The following is a 14,547-nucleotide window of genomic DNA, read 5'->3' as shown; positions in this document are numbered from 1 at the left end:
TCAGAAAATCAAGGACAGGAGATTGTAGAACCTCCCCCCCCCACTCCCCAGGTAATGGGGTGGATGAAAGGGGAGAATCCTCTTCACCACCTGTTTGTGAGCGGGAAGCAACAGACCCCTCTCCCCACTTACTGGGGGTTGTGAAATGGTGGAACCCTCTCCACCACATATTGGTGAGCGGCAAACAGGCCCCTCCTCTCCACCTTCTAATGTACCAGAAGTGGTTGGTCCCTCGACCTCCACTGTACAGGACTGTACTGATTTTGACATGGAGGGGTTCGTGACGGTCTCTCGTAAAAAAGGGCAAAAACGTTCTTGTCCAGTCGTCAATGAGACAAAGCCAACACAAAGTAAGATACTCGTGTCAGATGTGCCGAGCTTGCAAGATGCATCTCACATAGGGAATCCCTCTTCGGGACTGGGAATTGAACCGGAACCGATAACTCTGACTCATTCATTTGCACCACTCACTGAATTGCCTGAGTTGTACGAGTGTGATGTAGACATTGAGAACACTCGTGCTTCTCAGGGGGCTACAAGTGGGGATTCTGATATTTATGGTCTTTGCAGTGATAAAAAGGAATTTGTCACTGAAGTGTGCGCAAAGGTGTGTGTTTGTGATGACAAGGCTGATAAGCCGGAAAGCCCCTCAGAGGAAATCTGTAATCCTACCCTTGTGGAACAAAATGCAAGGGATGGTAAGAAGGAGGCTACACGTAATAGTGGGCAGCTAAGAGGGAATGAAAGGACCGATGGTTCAAATTCTACGGAGATTTGTGCCTTAGAAATAAGTTTGGATCAGGAAGAGAATGACAGATGATGAGGCTGACTTCGATGATACCTCTTCTACCCTGTCAGTTAGTGGGTGTTGTGCCTAAGAGGATGAAGATCGAGACACCATGGTTACCATGGAGATGAAATTATTAAATGAAACCTTCAGGAAAAGGCATGTGAGAATTCGGGATTTTTTCCCGAATCTCCATGCCTTTCTACAAACTGCGAAAAATATGATTCACGAACCTCAGAAAGTCAGGATCTCAGAACCTCAATTCCAGCGGTTGAGGAAGTGTGCCACTAAGACCGGAAAAGAACTCCAAGAGTAGTAATAGTAGTATTTTTAAAAAGCAAATGAAGGTAGCATCCCTCAACATAAATGAAGGCCGCAGTTGTGTGCGTCGCCTCGAGGTGTTGCAGATGTTTGAGAAAGAAAAAAAAATCGATATTCTAATGTTACAAGAGACACACACCAACCAACCTTGTGAGGATGAGTGAGGCAGGGTTTTTAAAGGTTGCCTTTTTTTTCTCCAGTGCCTTTGAGGATGCTAAGGCAGGTGTGGCAATTATTGTGCACCCTAGAATCCCATTCTTGGAGATTTGTTGTAGGGTGGTTTGTAAGGGCTTCTTAATTGCTGTGGAATTGATTAGCAGTAATCAAAAAATTTGTATTATTGATGTGTATTGCCCCAGCGACAGTGCTGAAAAGATTATATTCCTTCCAAAGTTAGCAGGTTTTTTGAAACACTTGACTTGACTCGTTTAATTTGTATGGGAGGAGATTATAACTGCACACTCAACCCCCAACTGCACAGGAATACTCCTGAGCCCCATACACCCAGTGCAAGGTATTTCGCAAAACTTGAACAAAAATTTAAATTTCGGGATGTTTGGCGTCTGCAAAATCAAAACATCCGTCAATATACATGGGTGTGCTGTTAAAAGAACCAGATAACCATGGGCCGACTGGACAGATTATGTAAACCAGGGAATGATGAATTTGGTTCAGAGAACATGCATTAGTCCATCTGGCTTTTCTGATCACCATATGATGATAATGGAATGTATGTCACCCTTTCATTGCTGTCATAGTGCATACTGGACTTTCAATGTTAAATTATTACAAGATGTACAGTTTGGAAATGCCTTCAGACTGGAATGGAAAAAGTTAGAAAAACAAGTGTTCATATCCTAATACTCAACAGTGGTGGGACTGTACAAAATCCCAAATTCGGATTTTCTGTCAACAATATTGCTCACGTGCCACCAGTAATGCATCTGGGTTGATAAGTGCTCTCAAAGCAGATGTACTTAAATATGAGCAAGAAGCTGGAACATCCAGTGGAAGTGATCACTATCAGCAGTTGGTGGGGAAAAAAAAAGACCCTACTGGCTGAACTAGTCAAGCAGCGTGTGGCTGGAGCAATGGTTCACCTTCGGATGAGCAGAATTCAACTGGAGACTCCAAATAAGGAATTCTTCAACCTTGAGAAGGCCGTCAAGACCTCTTGGCAGATTCACAATTTACACCCTTTTGACGGTGTTCTGACTCGCCAGAGTGACATTAAACACTCAATGCAGGATTTCTACTCAAATCTGTTTACATCGAGAACTGTGGACAAAACGATAATAAATGAGGTGATTGAACTTCTCCCATCCCTTTCTCAAGAACAGCAACAGCAACTCGAATGTGACAATTTGTTTGAGGAGCTCACTGCAGCATCAAAACTGCTTGAGGACGGCAAAGCCCCCGGACTTGACAGACTTCCTGCTGAATTTTACAAAGCTTTTTGGAATATTCTGGGTCCTGCTCTAATGGAGACCCTGCTTGAAAGCCTAGATCAGGGTGAATTACCCCTGAGCTGCAGGAGAGCGGCTTTGTGTCTCCTCCCAAAGAAAGGGGATTTGCAGCAGATGACGAACTAGTGTCATTGCTAAACACTGATTATAAGAATGTGTCAAAAGTGCTTGTAATGTATCAAAAAAGTGTCATCTCTCTCCTGATTGGAAATGACCAAACATATTGCATACCTGAACGATCAATCTATAACAGTATTTTTTGGTTCGAGATTTAATTGCCATTGGTCAAACCGTGCCTCATGGTTTTGGGTTGTTACTCCTGGATCAGGAAAAAGCTTTTGACAGTGTGGATCATTCATTCTTATTTGCAGTTCTTACTAGAGTAGATTTGGGGGAAAAATTCATCTCTTGCATAAAACTTTTGTACAGAAATGCATTATGTCTGCTGAAAGTAAATAATAGTTTGTGTCATCCCTTTCCTTTTCAGCATGGTATCCATCAGGGTTGTCCACTGTCAGGCATGTTGTACACACTTTCTGTTGAACCCCTATGGCTCTCCTTCGTGCCTCATTGTCTGGGTTATCCTTGTCAAAAAGTCCGAACATTGTTACTTCAGCTTATGCAGATGACCTGTGTGTTGTGGTCAAAAACCCAAAAGATGTCAGTGAGCTATCCCGTTGTCTTGCCAAATTTGAACTTGCCACATCAGCAAGAGTAAATGGGAACAAGAGTGTAGCTCTTTGGCTATACCCAAATACACTCTCATCACACTCTTCATGTGCACTTCTCCCAACTCTTCCAGGAGGAATGTTATGGAAAACGGATGGGTTTAAATACCTAGGAATCCATTTTGGGAACTACGAGCTATATGCAAAGGAATTGGGATGGGTTCCAAGACAACATTAAGCAGAAACTATCAAGGTGGAAAGGAATGCTCCAATTCTTGTCACTTAAGGCGCGGGTAACGATCATTAATAACCTGATACTTCCAACCGTATGGCACAAGGTCATCACACTCCAGCCTCCTCAAGCTGTGATCACAAGCATTCAGAAGAGTCTGATTGATTTTTTCTGGGGAGGCCACCACTGGCTCAAGCCAGATGTATTGTGTAGGCCACGAATGTCTGGTGGCCAAAACTTGGTGCACATCCCTAGTCGAATAATGGCTTTTCGACTCATGGCAATAAAACGTCTACGATATGATGAAGTGGTGTACTGGCATCCTCTCACCATTACCTTGCTTCGGCAAACAGGTGGTTTGGACTATGACCGGAAACTCTTCCTCATAGACTTAAAGCAGGTTGATAGAGCTCGGCTCCCTGCATTTCATCAATCTCTTCTGAATGCTTGGCAAGCTCTTGGAGTGCAGCGGCTAGAGATCTCCTATGATGCCAGGAAATTTGTGCAAGAGCCACTATTCCAAAACTTATTTGCTGGAATATCTACCAGCTGATCCTTCATAAAGTAGTTTACAAATAGTGGAATAAATAAAGTGCGAGATCTTCTGGAGCCTTCCTTGAAACGATGGTTACCTGCTGGCTCGGTTTCTAAAAAAATTGGATTGCATTCAATGAGAGTAGTGGGTGAGGTCATGAGGATAGTAACCCAGACTTTTCTACATTTAAATATTGGGTGGAATGGGCCAAGTGAAGTAGATTTTCACCAAAATTTTCCTGAACTTTCAATCACTGTCCAAAAACACCATGACGTGTTCTCTTCAAACAGTGATGAGTCTGATGTGTTCCACGTCATGGGGATAAAAACAATATATGAAATTTGTCGAGAAGTGTGTTTACCGGGCTGTACGGCACCGTTAAGAAACCATTGGAAAGAGACCTTACCTGCAGGACCTTTCCTTACTCCCAATTGGAAAGTGATGTATAGATCTCCGACCGTTGGTCACACGAGAGACTTAAATTGGAAACTGGTCCATCAAGCCCTGGCCATACAGGTTTTACTACAGAAGTTTAACCCCTCTGTGTCTAACTCATGCCCCTTTTGTATGAGTATTGAAAATCTGAATCGTGTGTTTATTGAATGCAAGAGGTTGTCACCTCTGTTTCTGTATCGGAGTCGCATTTTTTGTCAATTTCAAATTGTTTTTTCCTTTCCAATCTATATTTATGGGCTCACTTTCAACACGGGAAACAAATCTGTGTTTTTGCTTTTGAATTTTTCACTTGAAATTGCTAAGCTTGCAATTTATAAGACCAAAAAAGCCGGATTGGTGAATAAGAAAAATGAAAATGCACTTTTTTGTTTCAACGACATGGTGTCTGCTCGTAAAAAAATAGAACATGCATATCATGTAAACATGGGTAGTCTTCCAGTTTTGAAGACTTATGGTGCAATGGTGGTGTCTTGTGCAAATGTGCTGAGAATGAAGTTCACCTTTTTTTTGTGAGTTGTTAAAATATAATTGATCCTTGAACTTTCATTGCTTATCTGACCCAGCTTGAGGACCTGTACTTAAAGAATTGCACTTGATTCTCATGTGTTGATGCTTTTATTACCTCAGGCAAATGGTGCCTCAAGATTTTTTCTTTGTTTAAATTTGCCTTGCAAAATGTTTTATACTTTTATAATAAAAGGACATAAAAGTCAAAGTCTCTGTGTCTCTCTCCATGTGTCTCTGTCTCTCTCTGTGTCTCTGTCTCTCTCTCTCTCTCCTCCCCTCCGCCATATATATTGTAACGGATTCGCGCCCGCCGGCGTGCTGACGGCCACGTAACTCGAATCGCGGCACGTCGCCCACCGGACGGACAATCCAGTCGTGACCCTCTCGGACTAACGCCGGGAACCAGTCACGGGTGGACCTTTCGGTCTCACCGCGATCGAGCCAATCGGCCCCCGCGTGGGACAGGGTTGCTCGCCAAATTCGACCTACCTAAGTACCCACACGGAGGGGAGACCGGGCGATCGCACCTCGCCGCAGGTCGACTTCGGACACGGGCCACTTAATCGACCCGTTCCGTACTATCGGGATAACCGAGCGGTGTTATCGTCGGCCTCGACGGTTCGATTAATTATCGGGCGTATTCAGCCCACTACCAACCCTTTACGTGAAGCAAGATGAGGATTCAATGAGAGAAATGACGAAGCGAAGCGGGAAACAGTTCAACATAAAGCACATTTATTCGCGATGAACGGAAAGCACACATATACATTCCACCAAAAGCACATAGAAAAGAAGAGAAACACAATGCAATTTTACACAAAAAGCAAATGTAAAAGCGAAGACACAATGCAGAGCTAATACCGACTACCGAGCACACGGCAACACTTATACAATTCTACTTCACAGACGGCGCCGACAACACATATTCCCAAAGCAAAGAAAAAGAAAAGAGAACCACCCTCCAGGATGAGGCGGGCCTGGGGCCGAGACCGGGTCGGGCCTACCCGTCTGATGATGAGGCGCGAAGCGGCGATGGTGCCCCAACTCCGCGGGCCTCGCGGACAGTGTCTGGTAGGGGGTGGGAAGGGGGCCCCCTTGGTCGCACTATCTCAGCGCGGGGGGAAACAGGAGGGGGTTGCTGATGCTCGGGGAAAGGAGGATTTTTACTCTGTCTCGGGTCCCGCGACGAGCGTCTCCACCTCGACCAGGTCGCGCCGTCGGCCTCCCTGGTGTGCAGCTCCCGGCACCGACGCGAGCACCCCCTCGTCTGCCCTCGCCGCCGCCGCCTCTCCACAGCTCCGTCCTCTTCGCTCCGACTCCAACTCCGAACTCTTCCTCCTGCGAACTCCTTCCAACGCACACACGACTCCAACGCACACGACGACTCCAACGCACACGACCACGACGACACTTTTCTGACGAACGCAGCCGCTTATATAAGCCCCGTGGCTTCGCCTTTGACCCCCTGCCTTCGACCTTTCACCTCGCTCCCCATTGGCCCGAGAAAAAGTGGGCGTGAATGCATTTTGATCCATGAATTTGCATATAGCGACCGCCCTCCAACGCCCTGGAGGCGGGGCCAAATCGCCCCTTGCTCACCGATTGGACGGAACAAAAGTGGGCGTGAGTCGTTTTTGATCCGTTTTTGGAGCGGAAAGTCTGTGGTTTCGTACACGCTGTTCGGCGCGCGCCCTGCACGAGTCCAATACCGGTACCCACAAGCGGCGCAAGAACGGTGGCGATGCGACGGTTGCGAGGTGTGACGGTAAAGGTCGTGGCTGCTTTGGTGAAGCGGCGCCGCGGTGAGTGGTTGATGTTGTGATGACTGTTGAGACGCGGTTGGCGGTGGTAATCATGGCGGTTGGTCCAAAATAAAGATAGTAAAAGAAAAACAGCTATCCTGAAGAGTCGCAGCACGCATGAATGACATTTATTCCCTCTAGACAACGGGTTTGGGCCTAACTACACATATACTTACGGAGATATCTCACCTAAGGGACCTGAATGGTGGTTTGCGAATTTGGTAACCACAACACTACCCCCTCCCCTTTTTACAGACTCGTCCCGAGTCGTCAAATTTTCGTGTGCCATCATGTGTAGTTTTCCCCTAGTACATTTTATCTACGGATCCCTGAGTGCGACATTCATGGTATTCGTGTCCCCAAAATAAATAACCTGAGGGCTGCGTAACTACCTAAACAAACTCACTCACACGGACGACTTAAATAAAATTGCCGGCGCTAGGACAGACATGCCGGGGGCGCACTCATATTTACAGTACATCTTAACCTTAACTTACAAATTTTACACTAAACCATGGCCCAGGATCAATGAGCTCTGCAAAAAGAAAGCAGTTAACAGGGAGCCAGGCTGCTCGCATGCAGTCTCTGGCTCAAAACAATGCAGGTGACATTGAACGTTGCTGGCTGCTCACACGCAGTCCAAGGCCTTCCCTTTTGAACTGAACACAGTGAACCACAACGGTGCATGGGCTGCACAACGTAGTCTCCGTGCCAGCTCAAGTGGCACACGCAATGAGCACAACGAATGGATGGATGGACACAAACACGGTGCACGGGCCGCCAGTGCAGGCCCGTGTTGTAGCTGCCAACAGGGCAGTTCTCGCAGCTTGCAAACTGTTGCCTTGATCCTGGCGCACATGGCAATGAACAGGGGGGGGGGGGGCAAAGCAAAAATTGAACGGGGCTGGTGAACATGGGCAGTGAGCATGGCATGGCAAAGGTGAGCAGGCAAACACAGCCCGCAGAAGAAGGCCGCTGCAGGCAAACACAGCCGGCAGATGAACTGGCCGGCACAGGCCTTGAAGTACCACAGCTGCAGATGATCCGGCCGGCACAGGCCTTGCAGTACCACAGCTGCAGATGATCCGGCCGGCACAGGCCTTGCAGTACCACAGCTGCAGATGATCCGGCCGTCACAGGCCTTGCAGCAAAACAACAGCTGCCGATGAAGTGGGCCGGCCTTTGCCTTGCAGCAACGCAGCCAGCAGATGAAGCTGGCCAGCCCCTGCCGTTCAGTGGAGGTTGGTGGAGGGAGTGCGGTGGTGCTGGCCACTTGGAAGGCGGGCTCGGACCTACCTACCTGTCTCCCTCCCAACCTATCGCCTTTGCCTGTCACTGTACATACCCACTCCCTTAATTTGTCAAACCCCAATTTAGCCCCAACTTATTTTTTTGTTGTTTTTATTTTTTACTTCCCCACTATAAATCGTCCCCTAACCCCCTTTATCGTTCTTGTTCGGCTAACCTATCCTGTCACCTAGCCTACTCCCAACCCCTACGTTCCCTTCCCGGAGGGGAATAAGGGAGAGCTAACGTCCTGTGTCGAGGCCCAACGAAGCCTCAGAATGGCCTCCCCAGAGTTCGGCGATCTATAACCAAAGTGGGTCCAGCGGCCCACAACGACAGCGAGGGGATGGATGGTGCGGAGGGGTACATCTCCTAATCTACCCTAACCATTTAACTGTTAAACTACCCCGGGGCTTTCAACAAGCGCCTCTCGCTTAAACTATTGGTTCCAACAACCCAGATTCCCGTCGCCTGTGTTGGTGTCCTCACAATTTCGGGCCTCGCCCCCCAATTTTCTCTCCGTGCCCTCACACGGTCTCATGGCTGGGACACGTGGCTCCCTTTGGCAGGCACGACCCTCTGCCGAATCTCCCGCTATGGCACCCCCGGGCACTACACTGCCTCCGAGCCAACCAGCTCCCTAACACCGGGGAGTGCCCCCCATGGCACCTCCACTGAAACGCACACGTGGCAGGCTGGCTTCCCGGGCCCCTTTCCGAGGGTCACCCTTGCCCACAACACTGCCCACGCGGCTAATGGCGCCCCGGGCCCCCGCACCAAGCAGGTGCACCCGTGCCCACTACGCTATCCCGGCCCCCCATGGGCCCATGGCCTACCGCGGCCGACTAGCCTGGTGCCCGGGGTACCCACTCAGCGATACTCACCTTTCGCAGCCACGCTCCCAAGCCCGTCAACAGGGCTCCTGCACCCCTCCAAATGGGTTTCGAGCCTACATTCCCACCAACAGCAAAACGACCTCCATTTTTCAATTTAACTAACCCCCTAACTCACTCTACACTGACCCCGGGGTCCCTTGGGCGGGAGTCACTCCTCCCCCCCATCACTCATCGCACCATGCATTCCCATTCGCTCCACTCACACAGACCCGCTGGCCTCACTCACTCACCAAGCACATGCTTCCAATTCACTCACCAACAACTCTTCAACACACACACCACTGAACTCTGCCATCCTTCTAACTACCTCCCCAAACTAACTCGTGCTCCCACGTCGTCCCTTAAACTACAGCACGTTCCTTTTAACCTACGTAGCTAAGCTACGTCCCCACTACACATCCAAAGTCTGTCTCTGTCTCCAAAATAATCCCATTTTATTTCCCAACCTAAATCTGGCTACAATCCCTCTAACTAATCCATTCCACGGACTCCATGAGGACTTACCCCTGCCCCATGAAGTCGGTCTAACTAAGCTAACCCTTCCCCCTAACTAGTTTCCATCCTGTGCCCAGGTCAAGGGGGTCTTCCACCCCTTGCCCAGGAATCCTGTGCACCCGAAAGTGAGGCTTGCTTCCTTTTTTTTTCTTTACCTGCGCAGCACCAGCGCGGCAACTCAGAGCTCGCGCACTTTACACCTGCCCGTGACGTCATGCAGCTGCACGTGTTCCTCGTCCCTCCTTGGACGGTACCATCCGGCAGGGATATCCCTCCTGCCGGATTCCGACCCCACGTGCAGCCATGGCGTCACCGTGCGCATAAAAAAACACAAGCCCCACGTCTCGAGGGGTTCCCCACGCGAACACATGTGCTTTGCCCGTTGGAGCTTAACACACACGATCGCGTGGAGAACCCGTCCGGTCCAAATCCATTATCCTGCCTAAACTTTGTCCGTCCGCGGGATCGGCAAATCCACCGCGTGCGTTTCCGGACCGGGACTTCATTCCCGCAAGCGAGCACGTGGCGGTCTCGTGCGTTGCACAGCACGGACCGCGTGCTCGCGGCTGGGTGAACCCGGCACGGTCCCCGAAACAACTACAGCCGCTACTCGGCTTCCTTTCTTCACATGTCTCCGTCGTCGCCTCCATTCCACCCACGCACACCTGCGTGTTACGACGCTCACACTCCACTCCATCACATTCACACCAGGAGACGCGGCTGCGTGCTCCCGCATGCCAACCGACATCTCCCTCACATACCGCTCTCTCACACACACGGTCTCCCTATAAATCATACCACTCACACGTGGTGCTCCATTCACTCGCGCGGGGGCACTCACCCGCGGTGCCTCACTCACACACGCGGGGGAACTCACCTGCGGTGCCTCACTCACACACCGTGCCTCACTCACACACGCGGGGGCACTCACCCGCGGTGCCTCATCCACACACACGGCGACACTCACACACGGTGCCTCACCCACACACGCGGGGGCACTCAACCGCGGTGCCTCACTCACACTGGCCGTTTCATCCACACACACGGCCTCTTCCACACACGGTGCCTCACCCACACACGGCGTGCTGAGAAGCACGTACTCTGGCACCATCGCCACCACACCACTCACACACGGGGTCGCTTCCACACACGGGGACGCACTCACACCTTGCACCACACACACAGGGACAACCACACTGGGGATTCGTGTCCCCACAAGGGTCTCCGGGGCCTCTATACCCCCCAAGCTCTCCGTGCACCCGTTCGCAGCACTCGTCCCCTCAACCTCGCAAAGCACGACCGAACTCACCTGGTCGTGACTCACCTCAAGGGGGCATACTCCCTCCCCTCGTTCCTGGAGGAGGCCATCCAGGTGCTCGCACTGGGTCCCCACACGCTCCGCGAGCTCACCCCCATTATCCTCCACTACCTCCGTGTGTGTGTGTGTGCGTCACTTACCCCGTCTTCATCGTGCAGTCTTCCCTCTATCGTTCCCATCTCCCGTGTCTCTGCCAACTCGGTCACCTCTTCACCCTTTACCTCCCTTGTCTCAACTATTATTATTTCCTTTGTCACGGCCTTCATGCCCGCCTGCAGGCATCGGCCCATGTTCTGCGTCTCACCCCGCAGCTTTTTCGTTTCTTCCTTCATTTGCTTGTTCATGCCTTTCATTTCGTTTATAAATTCAGTTGTGTTTGCATCCATCTTTTCGATTATTTGTTTGGTCATGCCTTTCATTTCGTTTTTCATTTCATGCGCATTCGTTTCCATTTGCTTGTTCATTGCCGCCAGCATGGCGTATAGCTGGGCCATGTCGGGTGCGCTTGGGTGAGCCGATTCGGCAAGAATCGGGAGGTTTTGGTGGAGAGGGGGAGGGGAGGTGTCATACACCGCGGCCGCTGCCGCACCTATTTCGGGCTCTGGGTTCAGTTGGACGAGTTCATGTTCCTGCACGGGCATTCCATCCTGGGCCATGGATCCTACGCATTCTACATCCATTTCTAATACCCCCGGCTCCCGCTCGCCTTGAGACGCCATCTTGCTTCTCTTAAAGGGTTAATTTAGCTCGCTCGTAATTTGGAGGGAATCGGGGGTCGCTTCTCTCACCCCTGGACCGATTCCCGTGAATTTCGCTGGAGACAGGAGAGCCCGTTGTCCCGTTCTCCAATACCAGTGCCGCGAGGAGGGCGATGAGTTTGTATCGCACGACCTGACACCAGTGTAACGGATTCGCGCCCGCCGGCGTGCTGACGGCCACGTAACTCGAATCGCGGCACGTCGCCCACCGGACGGACAATCCAGTCGTGACCCTCTCGGACTAACGCCGGGAACCAGTCACGGGTGGACCTTTCGGTCTCACCGCGATCGAGCCAATCGGTCCCCGCGTGGGATAGGGTTGCTCGCCAAATTCGACCTACCTAAGTACCCACACGGAGGGTAGACCGGGCGATCGCACCTCGCCGCAGGTCGACTTCGGACACGGGCCACTTAAGCGACCCGTTCCGTACTATCGGGATAACCGAGCGGTGTTATCGTCGGCCTCGACGGTTCGATTAATTATCGGGCGTATTCAGCCCACTACCAACCCTTTACGTGAAGCAAGATGAGGATTCAATGAGAGAAATGACGAAGCGAAGCGGGAAACAGTTCAACATAAAGCACATTTATTCGCGATGAACGGAAAGCACACATATACAATTCCACCAAAAGCACATAGAAAAGAAGAGAAACACAATGCAATTTTACACAAAAAGAAAATGTAAAAGCGAAGACACAATGCAGAGCTAATACCGACTACCGAGCACACGGCAACACTTATACAATTCTACTTCACAGACGGCGCCGACAACACATATTCCCAAAGCAAAGAAAAAGAAAAGAGAACCACCCTCCAGGATGAGGCGGGCCTGGGGCCGAGACCGGGTCGGGCCTACCCGTCTGATGATGAGGCGCGAAGCGGCGATGGTGCCCCAACTCCGCGGGCCTCGCGGACAGTGTCTGGTAGGGGGTGGGAAGGGGGCCCCCTTGGTCGCACTATCTCAGCGCGGGGGGAAACAGGAGGGGGTTGCTGATGCTCGGGGGAAGGAGGATTTTTACTCTGTCTCGCGTCCCGCGACGAGCGTCTCCACCTCGACCAGGTCGCGCCGTCGGCCTCCCTGGTGTGCAGCTCCCGGCACTGACGCGAGCACCCCCTCGTCTGCCCTCGCCGCCGCTGCCTCTCCACAGCTCCGTCCTCTTCGCTCCGACTCCAACTCCGAACTCTTCCTCCTGCGAACTCCTTCCAACGCACACACGACTCCAACGCACACGACCACGACGACACTTTTCTGACGAACGCAGCCGCTTATATAAGCCCCGTGGCTTCGCCTTTGACCCCCTGCCTTCGACCTTTCACCTCGCTCCCCATTGGCCCGAGAAAAAGTGGGCGTGAATGCATTTTGATCCATGAATTTGCATATAGCGACCGCCCTCCAACGCCCTGGAGGCGGGGCCAAATCGCCCCTTGCTCACCGATTGGACGGAACAAAAGTGGGCGTGAGTCGTTTTTGATCCGTTTTTGGAGCGGAAAGTCCGTGGTTTCGTACACGCTGTTCGGCGCGCGCCCTGCACGAGTCCAATACCGGTACCCACAAGCGGCGCAAGAACGGTGGCGATGCGACGGTTGCGAGGTGTGACGGTAAAGGTCGTGGCTGCTTTGGTGAAGCGGCGCCGCGGTGGGTGGTTGATGTTGTGATGACTGTTGAGACGCGGTTGGCAGTGGTAATCATGGCGGTTGGTCCAAAATAAAGATAGTAAAAGAAAAACGGCTATCCTGAAGAGTCGCAGCACGCATGAATGACATTTATTCCCTCTAGACAACGGGTTTGGGCCTAACTACACATATACTTACGGAGATATCTCACCTAAGGGACCTGAATGGTGGTTTGCGAATTTGGTAACCACAACAATATATATATATATATATATATATATATACATATATATATATATATATTGTGACGTCCACGGGACTTGAACAGTCCCGCCAACGTAGAATGAGCCGAAACGATGGAGGCGATTTATTTGTTTATAACCCAAACATGGCGGTTCCAATCGCTCTACCGCAAACGGGACGAGGAAGGTGGCACGGGTCGCTTTTCACTGAGTTGATGTTTATTTGTTTTTATTTTCACCAGAAATAACAAGACTCGGCAAGAAGAGGGATCCGGGGCGATTCGACGGGATGGTGTGGGATCGGGCGTGGGGAAAAACACAGACAATTCCAATGAATAAAGAGATCTCAAACCTTCTAAGGCGCCAAGCAGACACACACACACACACACACACACACACACACACACACACACACACACACACACACACACACACACACACACACACACAAAACGTAGCTATCTCTGGTGGTCAGGCTGGACCGTGGTGTGGACGCAACTGTCCCTGGATCGGCGCCGGACGAGCCGGCCTTGCTCTCGCCAGGGGGGGCAGGAGAAACCGCGGTGCTGTCGACCTCCTGGTCTTGGCCCAAGTCCGCCCACAGCCGCCAAGTATACACGTGTTTTAATTGACACATACACACATACATACATGTACAGAGAATTGGTGTCTTTTCGTATGAAGCAAGATAAATTTCACGATTCTCAGAGCTTCCTCAACTGGCAATTCACGTCTGGCAATTCACTCAGGCAGATTGGCAGGGACTGCAAGCCAGTGTCCCACTTCAGGAGAGGTCTCGAATATCTGCTGCCCCTGATGTTAACTCTGCCTTGGAATTCTTCCAGAGAAACTTACTCTCTCATGCACAGATTCATCCCATCTTGTCTTAAGTTGTCCTGTCCTTCCTGCTCATGGTACACTGAATTCATTGGTGAGGCAGTTGCTATGAAAAAACAATTGCCTTCTCTTCCTGGAAGGCAAATTCAACCGAAGGTAATCATTGTGCATTCCAAAAAGTCTGCAACAAGTGTGTGTCCACTCTCATGAGAGCGAGAAAACATCATCTGTTCCATCTGATAAATAAGATTTCAAACTTGTCTCCCTACTCAAAAACCTGGTAGCATCTTGATAAGTTTGTTCCTGGTGTATTCTCCCCATCCAT

The sequence above is a fragment of the Eptatretus burgeri genome, chromosome 4 (genome assembly GCF_056783735.1).
Source record: "Eptatretus burgeri isolate ZD-2024b chromosome 4, Ebu_testis_v1, whole genome shotgun sequence".
Lineage (NCBI taxonomy): Eukaryota > Metazoa > Chordata > Myxini > Myxiniformes > Myxinidae > Eptatretus > Eptatretus burgeri.
This window is presented reverse-complemented; position numbering follows the sequence as displayed.